The 25898-nt window shown below is 45.0% G+C and overlaps 1 protein-coding gene and 1 non-coding gene across 2 annotated transcripts in view; one reads left to right on the top strand and one right to left on the bottom strand.

Annotated features, from left to right (window-relative positions):
• LOC124622537 overlaps positions 1-25898 on the top strand; it is a 147262-nt gene that overhangs the window by 68700 nt on the left and 52664 nt on the right. The window lies entirely within an intron of this gene.
• On the bottom strand, positions 11492-11566 carry Trnak-uuu. The gene has a single exon. It is a non-coding gene; the product is annotated as a tRNA-Lys (tRNA).

The raw sequence follows: 25898 nt of genomic DNA, 5'->3' as shown, positions 1-25898 counted from the left end.
GCTTCTGATCTCAAAATTGGTAATAACTACATCTCTCGAGTAAAAGAATTCAAATATTTAGGTGAATGGATTGCAGAAAATTGTAATGAAAAGAAATCTGTCAGATCAAGAGTCCAGAAAATGGAGACGGCGTTTCAGTTAACAAAAAGCATTTACAACAAAAAGAGTCTCTCGTGGAACTGCAAAATACGACACTATACAACAGTAATTAGACCCAAAGCTCTCTACGCATCTGAGACACTAAACCTTCAACACAGAACACTAAAAGAGGAATTATAAGTGAAAGAACGTAAGACAATGAGGAAAATCCTAGGACCAACAACTAAAGATGGAGTACATTATCCAAAACCCAATGCAGAAATATATAAAAATATCTCCAAAATAACAGACACAATGCGCATGAGAAGAATCCAATTCATGGGGCACTTAGAAAGAATGGACTCAAACAGGTTAATGTACAAAATCCATACATTTTTAAAGAACAAAACTACAAGACCGAACTGGTACAAACAGACGGAAAAAGATCTGAGAGAATTAGGGTCTCCAAATCTACATGATAGAAATGAAATCAGAAAAATCACAAACACACGTGGTTTTGAGGAAGAAGAGAGAAAAACTAACCGACATACATGGTCTACGCAACGAAAGCTAGCCCATTCGTTGTTCATAAGGAATACTGGGCGAAAAGGAAGGCCAACAAATGTTGATTACGCGTGGTCCTAAGTGATCCATCCGCGAAGAAGAAGAAGATGGAACTCAAGTTCCTGCAAATAAAAGGCGATGCCAAGTGCGTGGACAGATGAACCTTTGAGCTGCCTTGATAGGCGTGTGCGTTACGGGCTGCAGAAAAACTTCATACGTCTTCTTATAGTGGTGCGAACTGCGGGAGCGATCATAATGCCTCGTCAACCTATGACCGGGTAACAGAATCTCAACGACAACAATATAATCTCGGTATTGTGACCCATTCGGCGTGTAGTGGTTCTAAAATGATGCGTATGGGATAAATCATGGAAGGCACAAAAGAGGAGCAGCCGTAAACCCGGCAGTTGAACGAGGAATCTGATGTCAATATGCTCATACGGACAATTCATAACTCTGTAATTTTGTTGCCTGTCAGTCCTCCGTTGCCAGAAATATCATATTAACTGTTTTTATTATTGTTTGTCTAAATGTAAGTGAAGGAATGCAATTTATGTTGCGCCTAAACGCGTCTCGCAGACATGTACCGCATTTCCTGTGTTGCACATAGACAGATATAACCTACAAATCATTAATATGTTAGCGAACCGTGCTGCATGCAATATGGAGTAGTGTTTAGCGTCGCTGGTTGGCGTCTTGAGTGTCGTCAGTTCAACAGTGATGACGAGAAATAATTTATTATTTGGCACTTATCACTTCTGGAAGGCTCTTGAGATATCAAATGTCTGTTTACTCGTATATGGAATATTCGATGTTTGTATAAATAACTACACTCTTCGTCAGTAATAAACGTTCTTACGGCTCTGTGTGCTGTAATTCATTGCTGATCCTGCCTTCAATTTGGACTTGGCTGTGGTTACAAAGTGGCGTCGATGGAGACGCCGGGTACTTCAAAACACCTACATCGTCGTATCGGATTCGACCTAGTGTCCAAATACGACAGGAAGGATGACATGATTTCTCTGACAAATAAGTTTCTTTACTTGGAAGGCAACGCCCAGCGGTGGTTTGAGAACAACAAATAGATATTCTGACAAATTCCAGGATGAAATGAAAAAACATGTCGTGAAAATCAATTAATGTTGTAGGGCTGTCCATAAACCCGTAAGATTATGAGGGGATGCAGATTTCTTCTTAACAGCACGTTGCAAGGCATCCCACATATGCTCAATAATGTTCATGTCTGAGGAGTTTGGTGGCCAGCGAAAGTGTTTAAACTCAGAAGAGTGGTCCTGGACCCACTCAGTAGCAATTGTGGACGTTTCGGCTGTCACATTGTCCTGCTGGAATTCCTCAAGTCCGTTTGAATGCACACTGGACATGAATGGATGCAGATGGTCAGACAGGATGCTTACGTACGTGTCACTTCTTAGAATAGAACCTAGACGTATTAGGGGTCCCATATCACTCCAACTGTACAATCCGCACACCATTACAGAGCCTCCACCAGCTTGAACTGCTGACATGCAGTGTCCGTGGGCTAATGAGGTTTCCTCCACACCCCTATACGTCCATCTGCTCGATACAGTTTGAAACGACACTGCTCAGAGCAGGCAACATGTTTCCATTCATCAGCAGTCCAATGTTGGTGTTCACGGGTCCAGGCGAGGCATAAAGCTTTGGGTCGTGCAGTCATCAACGGTACACGAGTGGGCCTTCGGCTCCGAAAGCTCATATCGATGATGTTTCGTTGAATGGTTCGCACGCTGTTACTTGTTGATGACCAGAATTGAAATCTGCAGCAGTCTGCGGAAGGGTTTCACTTCTGTTACGGTGAACGATTCTATTCAGTCGTCGTTGGACCCGTTCTTGCAGGATCTTTTTCCGGCCGCAGCGATGTCGAAGATTTGATGTTTTAGGGGATTACAGATATTCGCAGTGTACTTGTGAAATGGTCGTACGGGAAAATCCCCACATCATCGTTTACTCGGAAATGCTGTGTCTCATCGTTCGTGGGCCGACTATAACACCACGTTCAAACTTAAATCTTGATAACCTACCATTGTAGCAACAGTAACCGATCCAACAACTACTAACTATTTTTTACTCAGTATTTATCACTGATGGAAAGTTCTAGAAATTTCTTATGCACCTAATGGTTGTAAAAATAGCAGAACGCTCTGTCCAAGAGTTCAGTTCTGATCTATCTGTACGATGATGTTTATAATAGAAGTGCTTTGAATTCATCATCGACAACCCTGCTTTTGGATTTGGCTTGACTGTCGTTACTGCAAGCTACCTTTCCTTTCTGGTGGATAAAAGAATAACAGAAATGTTTAAATGTTGTTAAAATTGTGAAATGCATGAATAAAGGTTTTCCTTGGGAAAGGTACTCTCAAAAAGCGTTGGCACAGTGTAATTTTATATGTAATACACATCTAGCAATACTTATTGTACGTTGTTATTGGTTCAAGGCACATTTCCACTAGAAAGCGGTAATAAATGTTTAATCGGACTTCATGAAGAAAAATTTGCTGTTTCAATATGCGGTTGATCAAATATTTAAATGATACAATACAATGAACAACCAGTCATTCAGCCTTCAAACAACGTGGGCACAATATCCTGATAGACTACATACATCTGGCAAATAATAACACATAAACACATTAAAATATATTTGTGACATTCGAAAGGAATACTACAGTGATTAGTAGGCACCATGTAATTAAAATAACAGTAATTACTATGCGTAGAAATTTTCGTAAGCATCGGCAGCTTGCCTGTTCATCTTACAACAGGCGAGACAGAAGTCGGTCGAGGAAAAGGAAGTCAGCACCTCCTTCCTTCAATCGTTACTTTTGGAGAAAAAGTGAATGTTTCGCCATAGAAATGTTTTTTAATCTTGTACAAATATCGTCAGTGGATTCTTTTTCACTACTTTCTAGATAAATGTTATGATTACGCGTTACATAGCATATAACCATTTTTATAAGATGCATTTAACTGAATTAAAGAAATAATGGTTGTATGCATTAAGATTTGCTGCCCCATGAATTCTGGAAGTTATGAGTTGACAGCACCACACTCCCAGGATGCAGATGAATTTACTTATGTTGGAGAGGGACAAGGTGACTCGATTTCTTACAAATAACTTTTTTATGGCACATTGTTAGTGATTGAAAACGTTAACCCTTTATGCCCAAGGTTTGAGCTTTTCTTGGTTCGCTCAGGAATTGATTTTAATTGTGGTCCAGATCAATATTTTGATTCGTTCACCCATATAGTGCGGGATCGAGGAAGTCTGACCTAACTACCTCAATCTGAACCTTCAGGCTTCATTATTTTTGACGTCCTTTTAATTACAAAATTTTCAATGGAAAACATATATATGTAAAATGAGAAGGTGTGAAGTGAGTACTCGATTCAGAGATAACAAAGCATAATGTAAGCTTTTCGCATGTCCTTTTGATATTTTAAACTGGTCATACAGTAAGTACGTTTAATGTATACTATTTTCAGTAATTTTATTATGTCTGTTAGCGATGCCATTCACGTTGAAATTTCCTATGCTGTTTAGTATGCATTATAAAAATTTTACTTTCAGTTTAAGGGTATTTGACAGTTTGAATTCATAGTTCTATTTTGACTAGTGGAATTCACGAAATAATAAATCTTGGTTGTCCTTTTTATATAGCAAATTTGAAAACGTTGCTAGGCAATGGACAGCTTGGGGTGTGGTGTGTCGTGACGTTGGCCTGACGTGGATTGTTATGGTCGGGTTGCCGTAGTTGACACTTCTCCTGCTGGCCGTCCCGTTGACGTCAATACCAATCGGTCGGTCTCCTCCAGAGGGGTTGAACAGCCGCTCGTCAGGGTTGATTACTCGTAACAAACGTACAGTAGTATCAGTTCTCTACAGCCTAAAGTCTATTTCACTGTACGCTGAAAAACAGTTTTGTTAGAACATTAATTCTTGGTTTTATAATGCATTAGAATGTTTGTTAAAAGTGTATGCTTTTATTTGCTTCATCCGTATTTGTCATTGGAGATTTCAGTTGGGATTCACGAACATTGGTGAGTTCATTAAAAGTTAATTTTTTACTGTTATTATAAATTTAAACAGTTTTTATAACTATTATGAGGTGTCATGCCGTCTATGCGCAAGTGTTCGGTCGTTTTTCGATCATCACCACTAGCTCATTCTTGTTGCATCGTAGTTTCGGAAATAGTTTTCATTCAGTTCACAGCTGCACTGAGAACGCGCGAACATTTTTAAAGTGACAATTAACTCACGGCATTACCTGTATTGTCGAGTCTGGCCGGAGCACTCGTTGTTGTGCGGCGTACACACTTTTGTACACGTGTGCTTGAGTCCCAAAGTGTTCTTCGTCGTAGTTAAGAAAATGCATAATTTTAGCTGGAGAGTCCATCCACCGCAGAATCTGTTATTGGATTCGCTCTACACTTCACAGTTCGCGTTCACAAGTAGGTGATTACTACACTACTTTGTCACTCACTGTTCCATGAGCTATTGCACCTACGCTGATTTATTTGTGTTACTCGTAGGAGCGTCCGCAACTGTTCTTTTAATGTAACACAGATACCTTAGCTGCGCTACCACGTTCACTGTAACACATAATTACTTTTTTTTTTTAATGCACCTCGCACCTTTCACGTCTGTGTTTTATTTTGCCAATCTATATGTATGTTTATCCACAACATATCATAGTTTTATTCCTGTTAAGAAGAAATTTACACTTTTTAAAACATACCACACGTAACAGCTTATCCACATTAATATTTAAATCAAAATTTTAAATTTCTGTAGTGTAAGGAGAGTGTCAGAACTATCCATTACATTGAAAACAGTATATCCAACTTATCGCTATTCTTTGCATTGTTTAAGCACTCAGATATCGATTGTGACAATCTGAGGGCGGAACATCGGAGCGCGATTGTAAGCACTGTTGTGAGACGAGGTCTGTCTGCGAAAGTGGAAGCAGTAGTGTCGATCGAGAGCTCGGAGACAGAACTTGCGTCACGCTGCCCTCACGTCGGTGGTGGAAGACCTTACCACACTCAAGCCCTGATTTCATTTATATAGGTAGGAGAGATTTAGATGGCTTAACTGTGCTTGAAGATGGAATTCAAGATAAAATTCGCATGCATAGCGCCAAAGCAATTGCAGAGATAGGTACGTGATTGTTAGTCCGAGTTTGCAATAATCCCATGTTTTGCTTGTCAGCTACAGAAGCTTCCTTATCCTCCAGATAATAATAATTATTCTCCACATCTAATTAATAAATATGATGTGGTTGTTAAATGTAAATGTAGCTTTGAAATTGAAATAAATCGTTAATATGCCACTCAGCCATTATTGTTACCTTTGTCATTGTAATTGTCATTGTCTATTATTGGTTATGGGTTATGATGATTCTGAAGTTTTAAACAGACTTAGTTAATGAAATCCCTTCTCACAAGTTATTTAGTAGTTAACACGACCCAAGCAAACTCCTTTTTATGAAATTCATTCTTTCTAACAATAAGCTTTAGCCGCTGCTGCTGCATGCTGCTGCGAATTGCTGTAAACCACACGAAAAAATGCAGTCATCTAAACAAGTGAGAACAAAACTTAGTGCCAAGAAAGAGACACTGACACACCACAACATTTCATGTACTCTAATCCAGTAAATTTCGTTGCACCAGCCATATTCTGTATCACTTGTAAACTCTTATTCAAAAACGCAGTCAGATAGCTTAGTGAAATGTTAGTTTTAAGTTTTTCATGTAATTATCTGTCGAGGGCTTAAATGACAGTGAAAATGACACTCATACAACACGCACACAGTGTTATGCAGATTACATTCCGTTTACTGATAGCACAGGTTGCTTATCGAGTCCATTTTCACTGACGAACAGAGGCAATATTGGCTGTGGCTACGTTACATATATTAGTTGCACATATGTTATAGTTCTCATCTCCTTGACTTTCGTACACTACGAAGGACCCTACACGTACAGATGGCTTTTTGCATCCCTTCTACTTGTAACATTTGTGTTTCTCTTCAGCTGCAAGGTCTTCGCTTTCCATATTTTGGGCGGACGATGAACTGACCAGAAAAAGGAAAAAAGTCTAGCAAACATGGGTCTGAAGCTCATACTTTAAGATTTATGAGCACTTATTTATCTTCGCCAGTGTAAAACACATCTCTTCTACTGAACAAGTGCTCATAGCTCTTAAGGTACGCATTTTAGAGCCCATATTTACTGACATTTTTTCTTGGTTTGGTCCATTCTACCGCCTTCCAAAATTTGAGAAGCAAAGAGCTTACAGTGCAAGAGAAGCGTTTAATATTATCGAAGATGAACAAGTGCTCATTATCTCTTAAGGTATGAGCTTTAGAGTCGTCTTTTACTAGACATTTTTTCATGTTTTGGTGTAAGGAAAGTTTGTCGTTGTTTTTTTTTTGGGATACCGTGTATTTTAATTTCGTTAAGACATCCTTGTTCGTTGCTAAAGATATCAAAATTTTACTTTACGGGGATTGACGAAAGTGGATAAATACAGAACATGCCATACACGAGAAACTATAGCGATAGACAAGCGTGCATGCTCTATTCGGAAAAGTCCTTGAATCTTCAATCCCATTGAAGACCTATCATAGCCCATCGAGTTTTATGATCAGGTGAATTATACACATATACATATAATGATAAATATGTAAAGTGACATAGTAACCACTTGTACAACGTTTTTCTCTCATTCATTTAAATAAACTAGGTACGCGTTCATTTACATTGCTCTGCATTTGAGTGATGCTCTGTCAAATTGTCCCAGTAGTTGTTTTTCATACTAACTATACTTGGTCCTACTACTAACGGCGAATGCTTTCAGATTCAATTCGTCATCCTCAGTCTTTTATTTACGCCTCATCAAATTTACAGTGTATAATCTACAGTTGTTCCTCTCTATGTGCATTCATGTATAGTTCCAATTTTCCTACATGTGTCATACAAGGACATCACAAAAGGAATTCTTTTTTAATTATATTTCTTGTGTCTTTTATACTAGATCACTAATTTCTTATACATTTATGTATTAAAACACATTCCTATACTGCATTACACAGAAAGCAAATTCACAATATGTAGAAATTTTTGATAGTTATCAGACTATGTGCAACATCAACTATACAAAATGGTTTACATAAACATTATTCTAATTTGCAGCAAGATTTTTTCGTAAAAATCGTGGTGTTTAACATAATAGGTATGCTGCTTATGGGTTGCTTATGCACCCATTCATGCTTTGTGAATCCTTACAACAGTGTACACGTATGACAGCATATAACCCACTGCCAGTAACGGCCAGTGTAAGGCGATAGCGACGTGTCATTCACCTACCAGTGCAACATCTTACTGATCGCTGCCTTTACGGCTTCTCTTTTTGTTCACAGCATGAGTTAAGTAGGCGACAGTATACCTCATGTGCGATTATCTCCATGTTGTACTGATAGTCTTTAATTGTACCAGATTTGATGGAAAAGACACTACTCACAGGTTGTCCAATTCGGCTTGCTGTATAGCACTGAGGTATCTTGATTGTGCTACATTATTCCGAATGTGGTTCCAGTTAGATTCCACTTTATTGTCATCTAAATGTGTTTTCGACTCTTCATAACAGTTGGACTGTATGTCACTGATGTATAGTAACTTTTTGTGAACAATCCTTAGCATATTTCATGACAGTACCTGTAATACTGTGCTTTAGTTTTCAAGAGTTGCACAATAACTTTCACGTCATCAAATATCAAAATTCATTTACCATGTGAAAGATCACTGACACTTTTCCTCTAACACATAAATTCTAGAACTATTATGCAGCTCGCAGTAAACCCTTTGAGTATGAAAATGTGCATTTCATTGCTATTTTCCTATATTCAAATTAACCTGTGCTTGCACTTTCCCACTTTGTGATTTCCCATAGATAGCTCAAAAAATCTTTTTTGCACTGACGCTGACACTGTGCGTATCACTGATTTTGTCAAAGAAATTACTAGCTATGACGTTCACCATTGCATCTGTGTCTGTTACTATAATAGTGGGAACTTCTTCCACTATCGCATTAACAGATGTCTAGACAATATCCTCAGGTTTTTGGTGCATGAACCAATGCCACTGCAAAGTTCATCCTGGATATGTCGTGATTGTATCACAGCACATTTATGCAGCGCTTTTGTCTACCGTCCTCACCCCATCCTGCGACATGCACCGGAGAACTCTGTGTAGTCACGTTCGGTCTTTTGGGCCTCTTGGGGTCGGTGGAGTGTGATCTCCTGCAACCTCCAGTATATTTACGGATGGAGTTTGCAGTTGCGGTCAGTTCTGTCTTTCTGGTTACAACCTGTTTTGGTTATTTCTGTTAGGTCTTAACCAGTCATTCACGTTGGAATTATTTGTGTGGGACTATCGTGTATTTTTGGGAATGAGTTGCCCCCATGAACTGTTATACCTGTTTTATCAGTTATGGTTTCCATTCCCCTGTTGATTAGGTGTGTTATACCCTGGGTTGAAACGGTGTTCGTTCCTCCTCTTTTCCATAAAATATGGATTACCATTTTGATGTTGTGTTCGGTTTATGTCGTGCACGTTGCCGGCTGCTGTCTGCTGCCTAGCTCCGTTGCCAAAGCCGCCTTTCAATTATTCGGGGATCGAATCCAGTGGATCAAGAACGGACATAAACTGATCTGTATTTTCTTACTTTCCATGACTTAGCTTCTCTTTGATATGAGGTGAACTTCGACTCTATTCTTAAAATGCTCTGTTGTTTCATGTTATAGAGCTCAGGATCATAGACTTCCTTCTGAAGTCGCTCCAGTACAGATACTGACCAATACTTGTTTAAGAAAGCCATTTCGATTCTTTGTAACTTTTGCATTTTTCGGCTGTTTCAGTAACCCAGAGGGCTCCATCCTCCTGTATATAAGGTGTGACGAATTTAATCTATTGTTGATTGTCTCATGTTAGAGGTAGCACACCCCTGAATCCTCTTTCGAATACAACTGGGTGAGATGGCTCACAACTGATTACACTATAAAAGGCTCTCTCGTAGCAGTATAGAAGATGATGTCTATCCTGCCCGCCCCCCTCCCCCTCATGATCAAATGAGATTCATTTACTTCTTTTTTCCACTGGGGTATTTAGCGCTTTAATTTAGTTTTAATTTTTGTTTGTTCACTCTTTACTGTATCATTAGAGACGTTACTCTTGTGCACTACTTATTGCCTTACTTTTTGCGCAGCAGTACAGAATTCAGTGTTTAGAAATTCGTTGACATACGTCTCTTGCGCTCTTAACCAGAACTAGAAGTCATTTGCAAGTTTCTGGCATTCTCCGTGATAACTTCCTTTCATCATACCCTCTTGCTACACAACTAAATGTTTGAAACTGAATCAGTAAGGTGTTGGTTTCCGTCGTTGTTTCCGACATCTTCAATGCAGTCACTTGATCCCCTGACTATTTTATAGTGTCCACGATACATTTATATGCTTCTTTTAAGGCTCTTCCTATGAAACTTGCGTCGAACTGATCGGCTTGTTCATTCACGACCTGATCAAAATCTCTTTCTCCTACAGATCTATATTTTTCGCTAAATGTTCAAAATTATTTTTTATCTGACCAGATGGTCTCCTAGATAAATGGTCTAATAGTGTTTTAATTGTCTGAATATTCTTTTGCGTTGTTATTTAATGTGGCACTTGTCATAGTATCTAATCTTTCATAAAGCATTACAAACGGGTCTCCAAATACGGGTATTTGCTGAATTGCTCCATTAGAGGCAAATGTACTTTTCTTAACGGTTGCCGCGTCTGTAATTTCGACGTTCGGCTACGCCATATTGACATTTTCGATATTTCATTGGCTCTGTAGTTTTGCTATATGATCCACATTGTCTACTTTGGCAACTTTCCTGAAAACACACATAACGATTCTGAAAACTAATGTTATTCACTCCACTCCTGTATGTGTGCGTATAAGTAACGTAGTTATCAACAAAGAAATTCTTGACGGTTCCGTTGTTAAAACTACAAAATAATACGTGTTCTCGCCAGACGCATTTCGCTTCATTTAGGTGAAGCATCATCATTGATGTGTAATTAAAGCCGGCCGTGGTGGCCAAGCGGTTAAAGGCGCTACAGTCTGGAACCGCGCGGCCGCTACGGTCGCAAGTTCGAAACCTGCCTCGGGCATGGGTGTGTGTGATGTCCTTAGGTTAGTTAGGTTTAAGTAGTTCGAGGGGACTGATGACCTTAGAAGTTAAGTCCCATAGCGCTCAGAGCCATTTGTAATTAAAGATATTTACGATCTTACTTATTTTTAAGATTGAAAAATAGATCGAGAACAAATTGTTGGTTTTTAGTTACTGTGGTTTCTGCTTTGTGTCTCGCCTACATCAAGAAATGCCGTCTGCTAACACGTCTTTGATGTATTTCTTCACTAGACACTTATGCTTGTAGTCTCATTTTTTGCTGCTCTGCGGGACTATGCATTTCTTACGCTTTATACAGCAAACTTTTTCGTTAACTACTATTTACTGTTTATTTTTATACTTCTAAGTCTGTACTGTGTTTTGTAGTGTTGCTAACACAACATTGCCACTAGTTAGTCTTTGACCTACATTTAATTATGTTGCTGTGTAGTTATACGCTGTGTAAGAGCAATGAAGGAATAGTTATGTAGTATTTTTTCTTTTATGAGTGGACATTAGTGTATAGTTAGAATTGTATTAAGCCCTTCAGCTGCTGACGGGCGTTGATATATATCAACGGGGACAGGTGAAAACGTGTGCCCCGACCGGGACTCGAAGCCAGGATCTCCTGCTTAAATGGCAGACGCTCTATCCACCTGAGCCATCGAGGGCACAGAGGACAGTGCGACTGCAGGGACTATCTCGAGCACGCCTCCCGCGAGACCCACATTCTCACCTTGTATGTACACACACTACATTCGTAGAGTGCCACCCCCACAGACTCATTCCTTGTGGAAGACATTCTTATCAAGTCCCGTAAGAGTTCGGGGAATATGTGTGCATCCGCACAGAAGAAGAAGGTCATGGCCGGTATTGCCAGAACTAGATGCTTATATGGGTATGGTGTCTGTTCTTGGGTGTCTGTTCTTAAACATTTTCACTGCATAGTACATAGCATATAAGAATTTTATAAAATGTAGTTCGTTGCATTGCAAATTGGCTTTACACGATACGCTTTATTACAACGTGAAACGTGATCTCATACCTCACCGGCACAGGAGGCACCACCCATAGACGTTCTTGTGGAGTGAAGAAATGCTGCTGGGAGCGCTACAATCATTAACCCATGTATATTCTTTCTTTACCGATTTGACGTTTCATTGTTGAGTAAAAGCGTGATCAATCAACCGATCCATTCTTGCAGTGAGATTGTGCCACAAAGTTCTATATCCCGATATCATTTCAGTTTCTCCCATTAGCTATCACATGTACCTATTTAAACTCCAGCATTCCTACGTAGCACCAAATTTCGAAAGCTTCTATTCCATTCCTGCGTGAGCTGATCATTGTCCACTTTCAACTGTGTACAAGGCAACATTACAGGCAAACACTTCCGAAAACAATTTCGAAAATTTAAATTGTAACCTGTGTTCACAAATTCCTATTTTACTGGCTGCTTTTCTTACTATTGGCAGCTACGTTTCATATCATCTGTACGTCGGCCATCATCAGTTATATTGCTCTCCGATTAGCAGAACTCATCTACTGCTTTTAGTGTCTCATTTCTTAGTCATATTATCTCTGCATCGGCTGGTTTAATTCTACTGCATACCTATACCCTTGTTTTGCTTTTATTCATCTTGTAACCTCTTTCCAAGAAGCTACCATTCCATCAGCTGCTCAACAGGTTTTTCTAGCCTCTCCACAACTGTACTTCTATTGTAGTTGAAGCTACGGTACGGCTATCTGTATCGCTGAGCCACGAAAAGCGTGCCACCTCGGCAAAGCTTACGGTTCATGGAAAGCGGGAGGGGGATGTATAACAAATAAAATTCGCATAATTGCGAGTAGGACTCGCACAATCAGGGCCCCGTACAGTCTTAATTACGTATACAGATAGTTAATCCAACCTGGAAAAAGAAAATCGCTACTACTTTTGCCTGTTATCGACATTAATAATGGCAAGTTGATAAGCCTGCGTGTTCCTGAGCAAAAGGGGTCTGAACAGACGTACTCGGATGAAAAATATCCATACCTACACTACTTGCCATTAAAACTGCTACACCAAGAAGAAACGCAGATGATAAACGGGTATTCATTGGACAAATATATTATACTAGAACTGACATGTGATTACATTTTCACGCAGTTTGGGTGCATAGATCCTGAGAAATCAGTACCCAGAACAACCACCTCTGGCCGTAATAACGGCCTTGATACGCCTGGATATTGAGTCAAACAGGGCATGGATGGCGTGTACAGGTACAGCTGCCCATGCAGCTTCAACACGATACCACAGTTCATCATAAAGTGCTGACTGGCGTATTGTGACGAGCCAGTTGCTCGGCCACCATTAACCAGACGTTTTTAATTGGTGAGAGATTTGGAGAATGTGCTGGCCAGGGCAGCAGTCGAACATTTTCTGTATCCAGAAAGGCCCGTATAGGACCTGCAACATGCGGAAGTGCATTATCCTGCTGAAATGTAGGGTTTCACAGGGATCGAATGAAGGGTAGAGCCACGGGTCGTAAGAGATCTGAAATGTAACGTTCACTGTTCAAAGTGCCGTCAATGCGAACAAGAGATGACCGAGGCGTGTAACCAATGGCACCCCATACCATCACGCCGGGTGATACGCCAGTAAGGCGATGACGAATACACGCTTCCAATGTGCTTTCACCACGATGTCGCCAAACACGGATGCGACCTTTGTGATGCAGTAAACAGAACATGGATTCATCCGAAAAAACGGCATTTTGCCATTCGTGCACCCAGGTTCGTCGTTGAGTACACCATCGCAGGCGCTCCTGTCTGTGATGCAGCGTCAAGGGTAACCGCAGCCATGGTCTCCGAGCTGATGGTCCAAGCTGCTGCAAACGTCGTCGAACTGTTCGTGCAGATGGTTGTTGTCTTGCAAACGTCCCCATCTGTTGACTCAGGGATCGAGACGTGGCTGCCCAATCCGTTACAGCCATGCGGATAAGATGCCTCTCATCTCGACTGCCAGTGATACGAGCCCATTGGAATCCAGTACGGCGTTCCGTATTACCCTCCTGAACTCACCGATTCCATATTCTGCTAACAGTCATTGGATCTCGACCAACGGAAGCAGCAATATCGCGATACGATAAACCGCAATCGCGATAGGCTGCAATCCGACCTTTATCAAAATCGGAAACGTGATGGTACGCATTTCTCCTCCTGACGCGAGGCATCACAAAAGCGTTCCACCAGGCAACGCCGGTCAACTGCTGTTTGTGTATGAGAAATCGGTAGGAAAGTTTCCTCATGTCAGCACGTTGTAGCCATCGGCGCCAACCTTGTGTGAATGCTCTGAAAAGGTAATCATTTGCATATCACAGCATCTTCTTCCTGTCGGTTAAATTTCGCGTCTGTAGCACGTCATCTTCGTGGGTGGTTCAATTGGCTCTGAGCACTGTGGGGCTTAACATCTGAGGTCATCAGTCCCCTAGAACTTAGAACTACTTAAACCTAACTAACCTAAGGACATCACACACATCCATGCCCGAGGCACGATTCGAACCTGCGACCGTATCAGGCGCGGGATTTTGACTGTAGCGCTTAGGACCGCTCGGCCACGGCGGCCGGCTCATCTTCGTGGTGTAGCAATTTTAATGGCCAGTAGTGTACTTTATTCGTGTGATATAATTACATATTAAGAATGTTGGACTTTTTTCAGTTACTTAGGGTGTGAAACCTCGCTTCTTGCCAAATTTCATCGTTACAGATCAGAGAGAAGTACACTATACATTTTGATGAGTGATTTTTCGAGTGTCAAAATATGTTACATAAATGGCAGTCACTTCTGATTGCATTGACTTAGAAGTATAAATTTTTTAAAGCGCCAAGAGACCATAGACGTTGGGCACGTGAGGTAAATATCAACTGGATATGTCCACCGATTCCTGAGGAAAATGGTTCTTAACATAGAGACAGGCAGGGACGGACAATAAAGCGAGGCTGTAAGTGCTCCGTTTTTATCGATTGAGGTACGAAACAATGGACTATAATAAAAAACTGACATGTATCGTTTATCTTCTGCAAAGTTTCTTATGTGTTAGGACACATTCTAAAGCTCACTGACTCAGATCTATAAAAGACAGGTAGTTTTTTAATCTTGCCATCCGCAAGTAAATATTTCTGTCCACTCACGTCGCCTCCCATGTGATGTGCAGGTCTCTGTGCGGCGCCCTTGCCATACAACGTGTAGCACTCGAGAGCAAGGGCTGCCAAATCTTTCATGTGGGCTGCCGGCATAACTAACAAAGGGAGGCAACGGTTTTGGGGTCACAGACGCGCTTCAAGCTTTGTACACTTTTAGCACTCCATTAAAACAACATAATGTGCTAGTAGTAGGGTGCATTAGTCTCGCAACTGCGAGAAAATCTCAGGAGGAGTTTTATGCCTTTGTTACGTAACTGATGTATCTGTGCGTAGGTGCCGGACGGTAAAGTTGCGTGGTGGTCCAGTGCAAGCCGGCACGGTAGCTCAGCGCGTTCGGTCACAGGGTTAGGTGCCCTCAGGAAAAAAAAAAGAAAAAGAAAAAAGAAACTGAGTGAGTAGATCAAGGTGAAATGCAACAGACAACAGCGAAGACAATGAGATTAAGAAATAAGTAGTTAGCGTCCGAGCTTCATAAGACTACAGTATGAGGTGACTGTTCGACTCCCGCTCAAACTTTTTAATTTATTTATTTTTTCATCACAGATCATATTATTTAAATCGTATGACGTTTGAAAGGCAATATAACGAAAAAAAACAAGTGTATTTGTATGAAGTTTCAATTAATGTTTTCCATGTCTGTATGACAAATACCATCAGGAGATATGTGATGTCGACAGGACATCCGATGAGTAATTGTACATCAGTTTTCTGGTATGGCCCATTGTGACTTATCACTCTGAAGAGCCAAAGAAATTGGTACACCACTAAGTATCGTGTAGGGCCACCGCAAGTACGCAGAAGCGCCGGAACAAGACGTGGTATTTACTCTAATAATGTCTCAAGTAGTGCTCGAAGCAACTGACACCATGAATCCTGGAAGGTTGTCCATAAATCCCTAAGGGTACGACGGGGTTGAGATCCCTTCTGAACAGTACGTTGCAAGGCATCCCTGATACGCTGAATAACGTTCATGTCTGGGGAGTTTGGTGGCCAGCGGAGGTGTTTAAACTCAGAAGAGTGTAGCAGTTCTGGAGGTGTGGGGAGGTCGCATTGTCCTGCTGGAATTGCTCACGTCCGTCGGAATGCACAATGGACATGAATGGATGCAGGTGATCAGACAGGATGCTTACATACGTGTCACCTGTCAGAGTCGTATCTAGACGTATCAGCGCTCCAATATCACTAAAACTGCACACGCCCCACTCCATTACAGAGCCTCCACCAGCTTGAACAGTCCCCTGCTGACATGCAGGGTCCATGTAGTCATGAAGTTGTCACCATACCCGTACATGTCCGTCTGCTCGGTACAATTTGAAACGAGATTCGTCCGACTAGGCAGCATGTTTCCAGTCATCAACAATACAATGTCGGTGTTGACGGGCCCAGACGAGGCGAAAAGCTTTGTATCGTGCAGTCATCAAGACTACACGAGAGGGCCTGCGGCTCCGGAAGCCCATATCGATGATGTTTCTTTGAATGGTTTTCACGCTGACACTTGTTGATGGCCCAGCATTGACATCTGTAGCAATTTGCGGAAGGGCTGCACTTCTGTCACGTTCAACGATTGTCTTCAGTCGTCGTTGGACCCGTTCTTGCAGTATCTTGTTCCGGCCTCAGCGCAGCGGTGTCGGAGATTTGATGTGTTACCGGATTCCTGATATTCACAGTACACTCTTGAAATAATCCTACTGAAAAATCCCCACATCCCCGCTACCTCAGAGATGCCGACTGTAACGACACGTTCAAACTTACTTAAATCTTGATAATCTTCCACTGTAGCAGCAGTAACCGATCTAACAACTGCGCCATTTTTTTTCTTTATTGTTATTTTCATACCTGTACAATCAGGTAAGCTGCCATCAGCATGCTACGCCGCTCTTCAGCCATAGAGTTGGCAATGATATAACACATAATGGAGATCCAGAAGAAACATAGTGACGGGCAAAAAATAGTGGTCACAGAAATACAAAAAACACGGAGCTGTACACACTCGACGATAACGACACTGAAAACATGATGACACGGCGCACATAACACTGATGAAACCGACGGCAACAGTGAACGTTGGAGCGCGACGGCGGACACTAGAAACACAAAACGACGGCATACACAAGCGAAACTGATGGCTATGATGTCCGGCGCGCGAATATCCACAGATCGTGTACGAGTCCGGGGACCTGCCAAGAGGGGAAGAAGGTGGAGTGAGAGGGAGAAGAAAAAGGTGGAGGAAGGGCTGGAGGGAAAGCCTGGGGGAGGAGTGAGGAGAAAGGGAGGAGCGAGGGAAGGGGGAGAGAAGGGAGGGAGGGTGCCCAAAGGAACAAACACAGGAAGAGGGAGGGAGTATCAAAGTTGGTAGGAGGGGTAGATGGAGGGGAGGAGGACATCATCAGGGAGGGGGAGCTGGCGGAAGCCACCTTGGGAGAGGGTAAGGAGGGTGGAGAGATGGAGACCGGGTGGGACGTGGGATTGCAGGCGCAGCAGTGGGCAGGGGTGGGAGAGGATGGGCGAGACAAGTGGGTGAGGAGGATCGAGTTTACGGGAGGTGTACAGGATCCGTATATTTCAAGGAAAAGGAGCAGGTGGGGGAACGGAATGAGGTCATACAGGATCCGCATGGTGGAGGGGAGACGGATGCGATAGGTGAGGTGGAGAGCATGGTGTTCAAGGATCTGAAGGGATTTATAAAAGGTAGGGGGGCGGAGATCCAGGCCTGATGGGCGTAACAAAGGATAGGGCGGATGAGGGATTTATAGGTGTGCAGTATGGTGTAGGGGGTCTAGACCCCATGTACGGCCAGAAAGGAGCTTGAGGAGATGGAGTCGGGAGCATGCCTTGGCTTGGATTGTCTGGAGATGGGGGGGCGCTGCAGGGTGGGGGCAAGGGCAAGGAAAGCGGTGTCATTGGCAAACTGGAGGTGGTCGGGGGTGATGGCGACGGCATGTCCGCCGTATACAAAAAGTACAGAAGGAGGGAGAGGACGGAGCCTTGGGGCACACCGGCGGAGGGAAAAAAGATGTAAGAATCCGTGTTATGGATGGTGACGTAGGAAGGACGGTGGGAGAGAAAGGAGCCGATCAGATGGACGTAGTTAATGGGAAGGGCGAAGATTTGGAGCTTGAAGAGGAGACAAGAATGCCATATGCGGTCATAAGCACATTCGAGGTCCAGTGCGAGGAAGATTGCAGAGCGGCGGGAATTAAGCTGCTTGGAAAGGAGATGAGTGAGGTGAAGGAGAAGGTCATCGGAAGGAAGGACGATCAAAAGCCACACTGGGTAACGGGAAGGAGGTGGTGCTGATGGAGATGCTGGTGGATGCGGCGGGTGAGGATTGATTCCACGACCTTGCTGAAGACTGAGGTAAGGCTGATGGGATGGTAGGAGGAGAGGGCGGACGACAGTTTACCAGGTTTAAGGAACATCAGGATATGGGAGATTTTCCACAGGTGGGGATAGTAACCAGTGGACAGGACTACATTGTAGAGCCTGGCCAGGGTGGAGAGGAAAGAGACAGGAGCTTCACGAAGGTGGCGCTAGGTGACACGATCGTGACCAGGAGCAGTGTTGCGTTTTGTGCGGAGTGTAACAATGAGATCCTTTGTAGTGATAGGGGCATTGAGTTCCGTGTGTGCAATGTTGTCCAAGTACTGGAAACCAGGTGCGAGGGGAGGAACAGAGCTGTCAGTTCGATCGCGGATATCCGGGAATAGGGATCATTGGGGATGGAAAAGATATCGGAGAGGTAGGAGGCAAAGTGGTTGGTCTTACTAAGGGTTTTAGGGAAGGGGTGATCATCATGGAGAAGAGGATAGTAGGGGGAGGGTTTAGCTCTGGTAAGGCGTCGGAAGGCTGACCAGAACTTGGACGAGGTTGTAAGTAGGGTAGCATTTAAACGAATACATGTCTGTCGCCAGTCCCGGTGTTTCTTAGCCGTGAGCAAATTTCGAATGTGTCGCTGGAGTTGCCGGTGGCATCATAGTGTGCCCGGATCACGCGTGTGGAGGAAGGCACGGTAGAGACGGCGGGATTCATGGAGGAAGAGGACGGCCTGTGGGGGTAAGGTAGGACGGTGGGGGTGGATGGTGATAGTAGGGACGTGGACCTCCACAGCCTCAGGGTGGTGGTAGGAGAAGGGGTGGCTATCGACCTGGGTGGAGAGGGTATCCTGGTAGGCATTCCAGTTGGCATGGGAATAGTCATGGACATACTTTGGAGGAGGGTACTTACGAGGCTCGGGGTGGGGGCGACGACCATCTGAAATGGTGAGGAGGACAGGGAGATGGTAGCTACCAATAGGCTCCAGGACATCCACCGTTATGCAGCCAAGGAGGTTAGGGGAGGAAAGGATGACATCGGGAGTGGAGTTGGATTCGGGACGGGTGTGCTGGGGAATGGGGATGAGGTCGCCTTGAAGGGAGGAGAGGAACCGATCCCACTGCCGTAACTGGGCGGCGGAATGACTATGGATGTTGAGATCGGCGGCGATTACGTAGGAGGAGAAGGTATGGTCAATGTGGGAGAGGAAGTCAAAAGGAATAGTGGCGTTAGAGTGGACATAAATGGTGGCACAGGTGACAGTAAGGCTGGGGAAGAAGAGACTAAGGATCAGGTGTTCAGTGGGGTCGGGAAGGAAAGGTTGGAGCCGAACTGGGATCTGGTGGTGGTGGCCACGCGCAATCAGGAGGGGATTATCAGAGCGGTGAAGGAGGTAGGGTGAAGTGTGGATGGTGTGGTGGGGTTGGAGGAAGGTTTCATTGAGGAGGAAGGCATCCACGCAGTGGGTGGCAAGGGTGTGTAGGAAGAAAAATGGTTCAAATGGCTCTGAGCACTATGGGACTTAACATCTGTGGTCATCAGTCCCCTAGAACTTAGAAGTACTTAAACCTAACTAACCTAAGCACATCACACACATCCATGCCCAAGGCAGGATTCGAACCTGCGACCGTAGCAGATGCACAGTTCCGGACTGAGCGCCTCGAATCGGTAGGCCACCGAGGCCGGCTGTGCAGGCAGAGGTTCTTGTCGGTGGGAAGGGAGCAGATGTTGTTGAAAAGGATACAATGCTGTCGCGCCATGACAGGGATTTAGATGGGGTGTCAAGACGGGAAGAGGTGAAATGGGCGTGGTTGTTGAAGTAGGTGGCATACATTTTAGGTGGAAAACAGAACGGGTGGCGAGGGATATCTGTTGGAGGGTGTGGGGGCGCTGGAATGGGTGAACATTTTGGAGGACGATGGTGAGGAATCTGATGATGTCCTCAGCAGTAGGGGGTAGGCGAAGGGAATTGCCGGGAGGCATGGGGGCGTCCAGAGGGCGGACAGGAACAGTGAGTTCAGGAGTGGTAGGAGGGGGTCGGGCCTTACATTTCTGGGAGTAAGTAGGATGAGGGAGGTTACAGGTATTACAGGAGGGGGGGGGGACTGGAGATTGGGGCACTACCGTAAGAAGTGGGTTTGCTTACAATGCGGACAGGTGGGGGCCTCGCGGCACTCAGATGTTGTGTGTGCATTATACTGCAAGCACCTCTGGAGGCGGAGGGATTGAGGAGGGGAATGGGATGGGTCGACTTGGTAGCGTTGGTGAAAGAGAAGGGCACCCTTGTTCTGGAGACGGTATATGGAGGGGGCGTGTTCGTAAAAGACCCGCATAAGTCAGGTGGGGCCGGCTGAGTTGTGGATGCAGCAAACTGCACGCACCTCCAGATGGGGATGCACCTTGAGCTCTGCCAACACCTCTTCCTCCGTGATCGTCGGACTAAGCCGAGTGATTGTGGCAGTGAGGGTTGGCAGGAGACGTGGGGATTGGGGTTGGCAGGAGGGAGGCAGGGAAGGAGCAGGGGTGAGGGAGGCATTGGGGCCAAAACGGGTGACAGGGATGCGGGAAAGGAGATCTGTGTGAAGGGTAGGGCTGGTGGAGGAGATGAGGACCGAATCACGGCGAGGAGTGAGGAGGAAGATGGGGTCACCGGGAAAATGCTGGTGAAGGAAGAGGGTGAGGTTCCAGGCCTCAAGAAGGGAGGGACCAGGATGGGAGAGGAGATAGCGGAAGGACGAGGGGGAGGAGGGGGAGGAGGAGGAGGAGGAGGGGGCAGGGACAGGTAGGGAGACATCCATGGCTTCCTGGGCAGGGGAAGGGGGACGAGGCAGACCGTTTTAGATGCTGAGGAGGCAGGGGTGGCACTGGGGCGTTTGACTGTGGTGGAGGAGGTGTGGGGGACGGGAGCAACTGGAAGGTGGCGTGGAATGGCAAGTCCTGGTGCTGGAGTCGGCGCCAGAGATGGCGACAGCGATGAGGAAGACGATGAAGAGGGCGAAGGGGAAAGTTGAGCGTAGGCCATGGCCCTCTGGGCCACCACCCTAGCTTGGTTCGTGGAAACGGAAGGAGTAGAGGGAGGGAGTGGAGGGAAGGGATCAGAGGAGGTGTGGCAGGGAGGAGCTGGGGATGGGGAAACAAAAACTGAGCGAGATGGAAGAGTGAGGAGTGGGGGGTGGACTGAAGGGGGGGGTGATTGGGCACACCACGTGATAGTGGTGGCGGCGGTGGAGTGAGATGTGTATATGATGGCAGTGGTGGTGGCTGTAGTTGATGGGGGTTGACATGCTGAGAAGGGGGAAAACACAGGACAGGACAAAGAAGCAAACGAGGGATGGGCAAGGCGACGAGAAACACAGAGTAAAAGGGACGGAGAACGATGAAGGAGACTGGGGACGAAGCCCGACTCTGCTGCTGCTGGTGGGGGGGGGGGGGGGGGGGGGGAGCGACTTGGCTGACTGGCCAGTGGGGACGCCACCGCTGCTGCTGGCTGCTGCTGCTGGTGGTCGTGGCTGGCTGGGACCGCTGCTGGCTGGGACTGCTGTTGGCTGGGATCGCTGCTGGCTGGAACTGCTGCTGGCTGCTGGCTGGGACCACTGCTGGCTGCTGCTGGCTGCTGGCTGCTGGCTGCTGGCTGGACCGCTGCAGGGTGGCTGGCTCCTGCAGTAGCCCTATCGCTTCGATTAGAGCCGGAAAGGCACAATCGAAGGGCGGTATCCTTTCGGATTACCGCCGGAGATGCCCAACTGCCCAGACACTTGTTGTCTTATATAAGCGTTGCCGATGGTAGCGCCGTATTCTGCCTGTTTACATATCTCTGTATTTGAACATGAATGCCGATACCAGTTTCTTTGGCGCTTCAGTGTGTATTACTGATTGCGAATAACTTCATTTGCATCATTATTTATCGAGGTTTGACTTGGGCTTTCCAACCTTGACAGTTGTCCTTGAAAATATAATGACAAGGAATAACAAGTCAAATAACGTATAAAATTCACTACAACTTCATGAAAATGCACGTGGTGTTGTTCGTTATATTACATCTCAAATGTCATATAAAGTACATAGTGTGATTAATGATGAAAGAAATAGCTTTTAAAATGTAAGTGTTAGAGGGATAAGAGCCAGGCCGGCCGCTGTGGCCGAGCGTTTCTAGGCGCTACAGTCCGGATCCGCGCTGGCTCGTGTATGGATGTGCGTGATATCCTTAGGTTAGTTAGGTTTAAGTATAGGGGAGTGATGACCTCAGATGTTAAGTCCCATAGTGCTCAGAACCATTTGAACCATTACGATAAGAGCTATCGGCTGGTCAACGACCTTTTAGCAAAGCATTAACGCTTACCGTTTGACCACCATGACTTCTTACTTTTGACATTTTCGCATAAATACATCCACGACATAATAGACGCGTAAAACGTCTCTTGCGATATTCTCGGAATTGCCAGAGTAGTTAACCTTACTACTTGCACATTATGTTGTTTTAATTTCCTACTAAAGGTGTACAAAGTCTGAAGTGAATCCGTGATACCAACGTCGTGGCCTGCCCTTGTGAGTGGGCGAAACAACGGTTAACGCCAGTAGTTGCTACCTCGTTAACTATTTACGTTAACAGCCGTAGCGGAGTGGATTGTGATGCAATAGTAAAGAGAGGAAGCGACTACGCAAAAGTTTAGAGTGGAATGGCTGCAGCAAGGCTGCCCGCCTCCGAAATGTTAACTTGCCGAATACAGCAGCGTCAGCAGCTGCAGTGGGTGGTCGCTTACAAAGCAGTGAGGTGCCTCTGCGTGAGCCGCGACGCAAATTTCCCTCTCCACTGCCTGTGTGCTGCGCCTACCACATCGCTTTGATTTGCGCTGGCGATAGTTCTGGCAGGTGTAATGGATCTAAATAGCCCATCGTAACTTCTGCTCAATTAACGAACTGTGCGATACGACCTACATTTAGCCAGACGTGAGCTGATTTTCTTACGTAAATTATATATTTCTCGTCTGTGGATTTCGTAGAGTTCTCTGATTGTCAGATACGGTTTTAAGTTTCCTTTAATTTGCGTCTATGGTCACAAACCTTTTGTTAACAGATTACCGGTTTCGACCTATACTGACCATCATCAGATCTGCAGCAAAAATGGGGAAAAATCATAAATACACTCGCAGATTGTCTACAGATTAAAAACAATAAATAGACCATAATGAAAAGTACTACTGACAAATTTATGCATTTGTGCCCTTTAAGTATGAAGAGCCATATCTGTTTTATAAAAACAGTCCTAATATACTGCAGCCATAGTGGCAATGTTAAATGCAATATCAGCACCAGCATCGTCAAATATATATAAATAACATCATATGCACGAGTCATGTAGTCAGTAGCACTACTGTTCAAAACAAGCTGCCGTACAGTAGCCACACGATATTTGTGTTGTAAGTTCACCAGATGTCGCTAATGTTGGCATACACTAATTTTCAATAGTTGATTGAACAGCGTAAAATAAGGGGGGATACAATAGTTGAAGTCTGTAACGAGCTTATAACGTATAAAAAGCATTACAGTAATAAAAAGCGTTGAAATAGAACACGAAAAAGTCAGATTGTTAAAAAAAGGAAGAGTTAAGAGACAGTAGTTGACATACGCTCAAGTGCCAATATTCTAGATAATGACACAAGTAATAAACACTTTTGATAGTGCACAGGATAATATTAATAACCATAAAACAAATCGCTAAAGAACCCACAATGAAAGAAAACACAGTGTTGCACATATTCAGCGCCCTCTGTTAGCGCTAACGCCAGAATTACCCATAGGCGAAAAGTGGTTGGAGGAACGTGGCCGCCAGAGGGCCCCTCGTATCCTGCGCCACTCCGTTGCAAGACAAGAATGATAAAATTCCGTAACAGTGCATGACCCACATTATCTGGTTAATGCAGTCTGTGAAATGAACAGAAAAAGAACAAGAAAATACTAGAGTCCTGAGTAAATTGTACGAAAACGAAGTAAATCTGTGAGGCACTCAATACCAGATGAAACTATCAACAAACTACATATAACAGAGGCGTGCAGTGAAAAAGGCGGAGTTGCCATTGGTCACCACCGCCATATCCCAGTTCGGTCCAACCTCTCCTTCCCGACCCCCACTGAACACCTGATCCTTAGTCTCTTCTTCCCTAGCCTTATCGTCACCTGCGCCACCATCTGTGTCCGCACTAACGTCAGTCTCCCCTTCGACTTCCTCTCCCACATTGACCGTACCTTTTCCTCCTACGTGATCGCCGCCGACCTCAACATACACAGTCGTTCCGCCGCCCAGTTACGGCGGTGGCATCGGTTCCCCTCCCTCCTTCAGGGCGACCTCATCCCCATCCCCCAGCAAATCCGTCCCGAATCCAACTCCACTCCCAATGTTATCCTTTCCTCCCCTAACCTCCTAGGCTGCATCACGGTGGATGTCCTGGAGCCTATTGGTAGCGACCATCTCCCTGTCCTACTCACCGTTTCAGACGGTCGTCGTCCCCGCCCCGACCCTCGTAATGACCCTCCCCCAAAGTATGTCCATGACTATTCCCGTGCCAACTGGAATGCCTACAGGGATACCCTCTCCACCCAGGTCGATAGCCACCCCTTCACCTACCACCACCCTGAAGATGTAACCCATGCCGCCTCCTTTCTCCAGCAGACCTTGTCTGAGGCGGTGCAGGCCCACGTCCCTACTGTCGCCATCCACCCCCACCGTCCTACCTTACCCCCACAGGCCGTCCTCCTCCTCCATGAATCCCGCCGTCTCTATCGTGCCGTCCTCCACACACGTGACCTGGATACACTCCGACGCCACCGGCAACTCCAGCGACACAGTCGAAATTTGCTCGCGGCTTAGAAACACCGGGACTGGCGATGGACATGCACCCATTTAAATGCTACCATACCTATAAACTCGTCTGGTCAGCCTTCCGTCGCCTTACCAGAACTAAATCCTCTCCCTACTATCCTCTTCTCCATGATGATCACCCCTTCCCTGACACTCTTAGTAAGGCCAATCACTTTGCCTCTTACCTCTCCAATGTCTTTTCCATCTCCGCTGATCCCCAGTTCGATTACTTTCTCTTCCCGGATGTCCGCGATCAAACTGACACCTCTGTCCCTCCCCTCGCACCTGGTTTCCAGTACTTGGACAACATTGCACACACGGAACTCAACGCCACTATCACTACACAGGATATCATTGCTACACTCTGCACGAAACGCAACCTGTGGAAAACTGCCCGTATCCTGATGTTCCTTAAACCTGGTAAACCGCCGTCTGCCCTCTCCTCCTACCATCCCATCAACCTTACCTCGGTCTTCAGCAAGGTCGTGGAATCAATCCTCACCCTCCGCGTCAACCAGCATCACCGTCAGCACCACCTCCTTCCCATTACCCAGTGTGGCTTTCGGCCGTCCTTCTCTTCCGATGAACTTCTCCTTCACCTCACTCATCTCCTTTCTGAGCAGCTTAATTCCCGTCGCTCCACAATCTCCC

Source organism: Schistocerca americana, chromosome 7, assembly GCF_021461395.2.
Source record: "Schistocerca americana isolate TAMUIC-IGC-003095 chromosome 7, iqSchAmer2.1, whole genome shotgun sequence".
Classification (NCBI taxonomy): domain Eukaryota; kingdom Metazoa; phylum Arthropoda; class Insecta; order Orthoptera; family Acrididae; genus Schistocerca; species Schistocerca americana.
The sequence above is the reverse complement of the archived record's forward strand: the minus strand, read 5'-3'. Positions and strand labels throughout refer to the sequence as shown.